Source organism: Amblyomma mixtum, unplaced genomic scaffold (assembly GCF_055824585.1).
Source record: "Amblyomma mixtum isolate Tamu unplaced genomic scaffold, ASM5582458v1 scaffold_146, whole genome shotgun sequence".
Classification (NCBI taxonomy): Eukaryota; Metazoa; Arthropoda; class Arachnida; order Ixodida; family Ixodidae; genus Amblyomma; species Amblyomma mixtum.
In genome coordinates, this window is record NW_028317680.1 from 22844 (window position 1) to 32212 (window position 9369).

Genomic DNA, 9369 nt, shown 5'->3' on the forward strand with positions numbered 1-9369 from the left:
AGAATATGAGTTATATCACTGTAGTTCCTCAACATTCCTCTACAGTTCCACTGTATTATGAAAGCCATCTTAGTTTTGTGTTTGTACTGATTGAAAAGCTAGATCAAGTTGTTTATGGCCCCGTGACTCGGGGCCTGTCTCTTTTTGACCGATCCAGGGAGCTCCGCCGACCATCCGACGTGGACGGTGAGGGGCTGCCCGGGGTCGTGTCCATCGCCTCTGCGGAGGCACTGGACGACCGTGCAGGAGGCACATTGATTTTTGAGTTAGACCTCGACCTGTGGGAAGAGGTCTTTGGGCCCGCCGACCCGGGGGTCTGCGTCCCCTCCTTTGGGGTAGGCGGAGTAGCGTGAGCTACTCCACCAGACGGCGCGGATGGCCCCGCCCCAGGCTCACTACGTGTGGCCTGGACAGGTGCCGAAGCCTGGTGTGGTGCGCCGCGCCCACGCACCACATCGGCGAAGTTTGTTTTTGCAGTGAAGGAGAATTTGTTTGTTTGAGAGTATTGCCTTCTTGCTTCTTTGAAAGAAATGTTTTGCGTAGTCTTGAGAGTAATGATTTCTTTTTCTTTCTTCCAGGACGGACAAGCCCTGGAGTAGGCAGCATGGTCGCCTTCACAATTTGCACACCGTGGGTTAGCAACACATTCTTCAGATTGGTGTTCTTTTGACGAGCATTTTGCGCAAGTTTTGCGGCCGCGACAACTCTGCGAGCCGTGGCCAAATCTCTGGCAGTTGAAACATCTGCGTGGGTTGGGAATATACGGTCTTACATTGATTTTCAGGTAGCCTACTTCAATGGATTCGGGTAATGTGCTCATGTTGAATGTCAAGATCAGGTGTTTGGTGTCCACTTCTTTGCCATCCTTCCGGATTTTGATCCGGTGGACATCTACAACTTCTTGGTCAGTAAGTCCTTCGAGCATTTCCTTTTCAGAAAGGTGGACAAAATCTATTTCAGAAATGACGCCTCGTACAGTATTCAGAGACCGATGTGGGGTCACAGAGACAGGGATGTCCCCAATGGATACAATTGTTGCAAGTTTTGAGTGTTGTGTGCTGTCGCGCAGTTCAAGAAGTAAGTCGCCACTGGCCATTTTTGACACCTTGTAGCCAAGGCCTAAGGCATCTGTCAAGCGTTTTGAGACTTGGAATGGGGATATTATCCTTGCTTGCGTTTCTTCTGCTTTGCTATGGATGACGTGAAATTTTGGAAATGATACTTTTCTTTTTTGAAAAAAGTCGTCTGCTTCGGTCCGCCCTCTCTTGAGAGAGCGATCAAGTTTTGAAAGGGGGGGAGCCATAAAAAATTGAGGTTTTTCGGTCATGGTGCCAGCCACCCACCATGGAGCCCAACAGGGGGACGCGACAGGAACTTGAAAGCAAGTCCTGCCCACGCCAGCTGTACACCTTAACTATAACCTAATATGACTCAACTCAGGGTAGTTGGTCACACACGGTTAACCCTCGCCGCCAGGAAAAAGAGGAAAAAACGAAGAAGAGAGGAGGAGACAGGAGAGTTGTAAGAAAGAGATAGTAAAGTGAAAGATAGAGGGGAGGATAGGAAAAGGCGACTGCCGATTTCCCCCGGTCGGGTCAGGCCGGAGGTGCCGTCTACAGGAAGCTGGGGCCAAAGTGGTGTGTTGCCTCCGCCGAGGGGCCTTAAGGGTCCAAACGCTCGGCATCGGCTCAACCACCAGGATCCCCTTTTCCCCGGACACGGCGATGCCACGCACGGCTAAGCGCGGATGCTCGGGTCCGTGGTGATGCATTGTTCACCATCATCCCCCTGCGGGGATGTCCCTGCGGATGCTCGGGTTAACCCCGTGGTGTCGCCACTCACCAACGTCTGCATGCTGCAGACGCCTCCCTGCGGGGATGTTTCAAAAGAAACACTACGGACACTTCAATGAGGCCTGCCACCAAAGGCTGTCCCAGGATGATGCCAGAGTGCTTGCAGGTTAGCCACTCCTCTTGTACAAAGCATTTGTGCATGCTGTGTTGACTGTACCGGAATGTGAAAACGTTTAGAAGCTACACCGCACCAACCTTTCATAAATGGGAGACGAAAGTGCAATAGAAATGTATTTTAGGGGGAAGATATTGCTCATTAACTCGAGTGATCATTTCAATGATTTTTATTATTCTGCGATGCATCTATGGCACAAAAGAGGTGGGACAACACGAAAATGCCTATTGTAAAGTGGGAGAAGGCATGTCCCACAAAACGAGGGGGCGGAAGAAGTTATAGTAAGGCACAGCTTAAGAACCCAGCGGCCAATGCCCCTCAAAGGAAGCCTGCCATCCAATGGTGTCGACCGATTCTCATGATGTCATGGTTAATCCTAGGGGGTAGCATTGCAGGAGGGTGGCAGGCGAAAGGGGATTAGTTATGGCTTTAACTGGATTAACTGATGAAAATCAGCTGACGCCATTGACTGGGGGGTCTTCTTTAAGGGCCATCTGCCACTTCGTTCTCGAGTTGTATCTGACTGTAGTGCAATTCACTTGAGCCTACTTGGTCGCATCGAAGGGTGAAAAACAATTGATCCACGGCACATCGCATGCACAGCACAGTCTGTACGAACTTCATGCCGTTTAGTTTAGAAATGCTTTGTGGAAGGGGTCCAGTCTTTCGAACTGAACATAATTAGGAATGTCATCTAGCACTGAACTACTCCAATGTCTGTTCTTTTGTTTTTCTGCTGGTTTCATTGACTATCCTAGGTCTGTCGCTCAATTGGCTGACGCTGAAACTTCATCCGTAAGAAGTCGGCTTGAGCTCCATGAAACGTGTCTTGAATGACTGACAGTTGCACTTGATGCTAGCCTCTTTTTTTTGGCTGCCTGTCAAAAGCGTAGGCATTTTGTTGCTGATCAATGCAACGCCACCAGTCTAATGGTTGTATAAGGGCCATGTTTTTTCTCATAAGATAGATCGTCTGCAGTGAACTTTCATTAATTAGAATTATTTGGCTGTTTTGGCACTTCATCAGTAATGCTCACAGGAACGGCTGTGGTTTGAGTGTTCAGCTACTAAGCTGGAGTACCCGGGTTAGAACCCGGCTGCGGCAGCTGAGTTTCGATGGAGGCAAGAGGTGCCCACGTGCTGCGCAGTGTCAGTGCCCAAAGATCCCCAGGTGGTCGAAATTATTACGGAGCCCTCCACTACAGCACCTCTTTCTCTCTTGCTTCTTTCACTCCTTCTTTCCTTCATGGCATGGTTGAGGCAGTTACTGCACCATTTCCTTTCCTGAAAAACCACTAATATAAAACACAAGCCTGCACAAGAGTTGAAATCGCAAAAAAAAAAAACTAACAAGCAGCATTTATATTTCAGTTTATGTATGACTGGCATGCCCTCCAATTGTCTCTGACTTAGCAGCAGTCATTTAGGTGTTGAAACTGAAACAGCATGAGAAAAATATTCACTTAGAAATTACTCACCTGGCGTAAGTGAATTCTACATTGTGACTCGTGTACACTATTGTCTTGTGCAAAAGTCCAAAGAAACAAAGATCGCGTTCAAAAATTTGGTGTCCCTACTCCTTTAACGGTTGCTGTCAGGCGAATCGGTGCATTTTTTGAATATGCAGAATGAAATGGGATAGGATGAGAAGCACACGTCCTTATTCTTTTCTTGTCCACATTTTCAGTGCTGTTATATTCTGCATTTATAACACGCTGTATATAACTTTCCTGTTTTGCATTGCAGTATGCAAGTTTAAACACTCAAGCTCATAAAAATAAAGTCCATCTGCCTTTGAAACAACCATTTTGTCGTGTGCTTTGCAGTGCCACAAAAGTGAAATGAAAGTAAGATTAACTGTGTGTCACCTGTGAAAAGGAACAAAGTGCAAGACGAAGGAATCCGACCAGAAGTTTTTGTCACTTTATTACATGGCTGTAGGCAGATGAACCACCAGAGATGTTAACAGTTTCTTTCTGTACCATTTTCAGGCCGGTTAGCAGAAGGAGTGCCAGAAAAAACCATTGTGCACAACATCCGAGCAGGTACAAGTGGATCAAGCCCACGGATGCAACTTGTGACCACTAAGGACCTCCGTAACATTGCAGATAAGTTTAGGATTGGCAAAACAGAGCATAGAGATGCAGACAATTTTAAGAGTGTTGAATTATGGGTCGAAGAAAGGAGGGAAGAAAATGAGTCGCCACTGTTGTATTACAGGAAGAAGGGTGACCCCAACAGTCATGATGGTGACTTTGAGCGAGCATTAATGACGTTCCCACAACGAGAGCTCCTTTATGAATTGGGGGCAGCGAAACTGTGCATTGACTCCACCCATGGCATAAATAAGTACTAATTCCAACTGACAACCCTGCTTACAATTTCTCAAGATGCCTTTGGTATCCCGTGTGCCTACTTGATTTCAAAAAGGGTGAACACGGGCACTGTGGTGAGGTTTTTCGAGGCCATCAAAGAAAAAACACAATACCATGTCAGGCATTTATGTCTGATGATGCCCCTGTTTATGGCAGTGCATGGGAGCAGGTGATGGGTCCCTTGAGGAGTCGACTGCTTTGCAGCTGGCAGGTGCTACACAACTGGAGCACGCACCTGAATACAGTCACAAACAAGGACTGCAGGAGTACAACAAGGGACATGCTGCACACTCTGATGAAGTGTACAGATGAGACTGACTCTCAACAGTTGCTCCCTGCACTTCTTGGTATCCACTCCAAAGAGCATCAGCTTAATTGCCTTTGGCTTCGTCAGAAATTTTGAGAAAACATACGCAATGAGGGCATGTCAGTGGGCTTACTGCTATAGGCAGTACATTGGATTAACAAAAAATAATCACTTGGAGTCAATGCACAAGGCACTGAAGTACTCTCACTTTGGTGGCTAGGTAAATGGGTGATTGAATACATTAATCAAAGTACTCTTCAATTTCACATCCGAAAAACTTTACAACAGGTGTCAAAGGAGGAGCAGACCACCGCAAATCTGCCCTATTTAGGAAGCGTAAAGTGGGGATTGAGCTTTCTAAGTCCAGTACTGAGAGAGTGGGAGATGGCCAGTGGCATGTAAAGTCACAAAGTTTGGTGAACTTCAAGCACACAGTGGAAAGAACTAGCAAATCGTGCAGTGGCTGCGAGCTTCATAGTGAGCAGTGCGAGGCTTGCCACAACATGTACACATGTACGTGTTGACCATGCAACGCATGTGCACATGTGCAAGCACATGCATGCTGTTGCTATAATGGAGTTACACTCGTGCCAGATGCACAGCAGCCAGAAAGTAGCATCTGACTGTGCTGGCGTTTGTAGGCCCTGCCAGCTGAAGATGGCAGATTTCAGGTGAGGGATTAGGATTATGTTATGAGCTAGTTGGCAGGCTATTCTGACAAAGTGCTTTAGCATAGCAAGCTCAAGACACAGCAGGGAAGAGGAGTGCCATTTGCTAATTTTCTTGAAGCCCACATGGTCATGAGAAAGGTGCGCCATCATATCCCATATCAAGCAGCACCATTGAGGGTGCACTACAGGCCTCTGGTATTTCTTTTCTAGTCATTCCTTTTTCCCGAAACTTTCCTCCTAGGAATGGAGAACTCATCCCGCCACGGCGCCTCAGTGGCTCTGGCATTCTTAGACTGCTTACCCGAAGGCTGTGGGTTTGATCCGGCCATGGCGGCCACATTTCAGTGGAGGCAAAATACAAAGATGGCCATGTGCTGTGCAAAGTCAGCGTGCATTAAAGGGCCCCAGGTGGTGTAAATTAATCCAGAGACCTCCATTATGGTGTCCCTCATAGCCCATGTGTCGCTCCCGAATGTTAAACCCGACAATTAAGAAATTGAGATATTTCAGGCCCCTCATTCCCTACTCAGAATCTGCTTGTGTGAGTACGCCCTCTCTGGCACTGCTCAACAGAGAACTTCTGACAATTGGCAAACATTTTTAATCTTTGGGAAATTAGTGCACTCATTTTCTTGTTCATACCTGCCTTGCATTCACTATAATTTTATTTCTTCGTCATCCCTGCTTGATTTCATTTTGTCTGCACGTGATGCACTCAGAGAGGCATCCGCTCTTCAATAAAATTAGTATGAAATGTCGCTCCATGCTGCATTCCTCTTTGTTGCGTCGTGCTGTCACAGTGCACCGCCCTTTTAGGACATCTTGAGAAAAACAGCGCTTGCAGACAAAGGACCAGAACAAGAAGGACACACAAAAAAAAAACAGCGCAGTTGTGTGTCCTTCTTGTTTCCTTTGTCTGCAAGCGCTGCTTTTCTCAAGATGTACCCCAACCAACTCACCCAGCAACACACCTTGCCTTTTAGGACAGTTGACAATATGTGGTTCTACAGTTCTGCAATGCATATGAGAAAAAGTATTCTTGACAAAAGGCTAAGCCGTAGCTGTCATCTTGCACACTGAAAGCTGCAGCGCAAACTACTATTCATCTTATTTTGCAAAGAATACTGCTGCAACAGAAAAACAGTATTACTCATTTTTCAGAGCATTGCTGGTGCAATTTGTGACACGAACTTATATTGCCATGGTAGAAACAGCCGTGAATAGCCTTCCCTCACATGATAAAGCACTTCTTAAATGAACTTGCTTGGCTCTTACACAGTGTCTCTCCACCAGCCTTCCAAGCAATGAGCCTTCTGTTGTGTGATGGGAACACTGTGCCAATTTTGTTGCCTAGAAATTCTAAAATGCCCCTATTTGTCGAGAAGGCAGCTTAGATGAAACATATAGTGCCCAGTTAATGTCATTTCCTTTTTACTCATTAATGAAAAATGCTTCAAAACCCAACTGCAATGAAATTATAATTTGGCTAGAATGCCTGTTAATGTGCTGGGTGTGTCATAAAACTAATTGCAACAAAGTTTCATACTTCTCAGAAAACTGACTCTGTTGCTACAAGTGTTTAAAAAGCTGTGTAGTAGACAACGTGGCATGTCCATATAGGCAGATACGGATACCCAAGTGCCATACGGCCTCATGTCTGGCCCATTGGGAATGAACAGATTAAGGACAGTGTAGAGTGAAAGGCTAGGGGCTAAAATGTGGCTTGGCAGTCATGGGTATGGTGCTGTGGCAAAGTTCTTAGGAATTTGTTTCAATCCTGCAGATGCTGATTTCTGTTTCCATTCCAGGTTTCTGTACACCATATTTACTTTAATAATGGATGCATTTGCATAATAAATGCTTTCCCTACATCAATCATCAAAATCTGGGGAAAGTTCAACTGACCACACCATGGTTTACACCATGTAATAAATGCACCAAACTTACCATTCTAATTTTTTCCCACAAGAAACTGCATCCATGATGCAAGTAACTGCGGTATTACAGGTTACAGAACGAAGCACTGTCAGCCGTATTATGTGGCCGCAAGACTGCCTGGCGCCATGTGAAGAGGAATGCTCCCAAGGCTCATCACATCACATTTACTCCAGTATCCAGATATGGCACCCATTTCATCCTGCACGTCACATTCACCTCGGGCTGGTGATAGCCTGCCAGCTAGATTAAGAATGTCGCAAATAAAATGTCTACCTAACTGAAAACTGCGGTTGTATATATCGGAGATTTTTATTGACTTGTGGCAGTCTACCTGGACAGGTTATGGTAATGCAAGGCAGCCCATTATGCACAGCATATGAGTGCATAGGCGCCACAACTTCGCATCTTTTCTAAGGGTTCATGTTTTGCACTATTGGGTGTGACCCGACCCATCTCTCCACAATCCTCGCGTAATTAATAATAAAGTGCTCCTAATCCTTTTTTGACAGCCAAAATGTATTTTCCTAGGCATATTGGCAATCTGCAATTTGTATTTCTCCACAGATTTGGTACTTCTGAGAAGTTGGACGGTCATTTTTATAAATGATATATTTTTAATAAGCTAGCAGATACTATTCTTGATTTAAACATTTGCAGGCATATATACGCTGCCATTGTTTGCCTTGATAAATACCGTGTCCATTGTGTAATCATAGTACAAACACGTTAATTGATTCTAAAGGATGTTAATGCTGCTTAATTACGCCGTACAAGCCCAGCTGTGGCTTTGGAAAGCTGCCCTTCCTTGGACTCTGCCATTAAATACAACTTGTACGTGGGAAAGACTAATCTTACTGTGAGTGTAACGACAAAATTAAACAAATTCCATTAGACGCTGGTATGATCCCGGCTGCGGCAGTTGTATTCCGATGGTGACACACTACAGGCCCAGATGCTGTGCGATGTCGGAGCACGTTAAGGGCCACTGTTCGTCGAAATTACTGGATCCCTCCACTGTGGCGCCCCTCATAGCCTGAGTCGCTTTGGGACGTTAAACCCCATAAGCCAAAGTTAGCATTATGTTCCTGCCGGACCGAGCAGCCACTGACAGGGTAAGACTGTACGAATGGGTACCATCAATCACCACGTGACACCCCCACTCCACTCACCCGATGAAATCCCATCCATCAGTGACACATCCACTCTCTCCACCCTTCGACTCAGATTTTCAACCGCTTGCCAACCGCCTCCTCCCGCCCTCTCTTCTTCCCTCTTCCCTGCAATTTCGTGAAGGTGGATTTCACTCCCTCCACTCTGTCACCTGAGGCTTCAGACCGACGGATTATTCCAACATAGGGGGTTCTGATGCTGATGCACTAAAATGATATTTTTGAAAGGCAGCTACAGTTTGTTACATGTTAAGGAGAAGGGTACTCGCTGCACCATGCAAAATGCGAGATCATTCCCTGGTGTGCACACACTGCATCACAAGGAAGTACATTTGGCACCTAAATTTAAATGTGCAGTATAGCGAGCAGTTAGCACCAGGTGCTGTACACAGACACGAGCACAAAATGAACACGCTTATTACCAGGCCCTCTCTGTGCACTCTCCCTATACATAGTGCGAAGACTGCTTTTGAAGCTAAGGTTGGCCACATTAAAAAGAAATAAAGACAGCATGAACATGAGAACCGGACACGCAGCACTGACAGAAATCTCGATAGTCGGTGCTGTGTGTCTGGTTCCCGTGTCGTCCCTTTCTGTTCGGCGACCAACCTTAACTAGAACAAACAACTTGCCCGAACCCTTGCTTTTGAAGCATTGCACATTGCATGCAGTAAGTAGCACACAGTACAATGCACAGACTGAGCCATGTGTGTTATTGTATCAGCAGTAAACCACGTGCAAAAAAAAAAGACGACAGCCAATAACTACAGTCGGTAAAGCGAAATTTGAGCGCAGCTCTTCACATGTTTTAGTTTTGCAGTATGCTGAAGTAAAGAATTCCAGAGAGCCACCTGCCCCGGCGAGAGGCAGTGATAGGTGACATTTCGCCCTGAGCACTTGGCTATCACATACTTTGTACACAAGTTCTGTCCCGCCTCATA

The 9369-nt window shown here is 46.0% G+C and overlaps 1 long non-coding RNA gene across 1 annotated transcript; it reads left to right on the forward strand.

The window, feature by feature from the left end:
* Nucleotides 1-1690: 1690 nt before the first annotated feature.
* On the forward strand, nucleotides 1691-7543 carry LOC149324811 (uncharacterized). Its single transcript, XR_016286682.1, has 2 exons — nucleotides 1691-1959; nucleotides 3960-7543. It is a non-coding gene; the product is annotated as an uncharacterized LOC149324811 (long non-coding RNA).
* Nucleotides 7544-9369: the final 1826 nt, after the last annotated feature.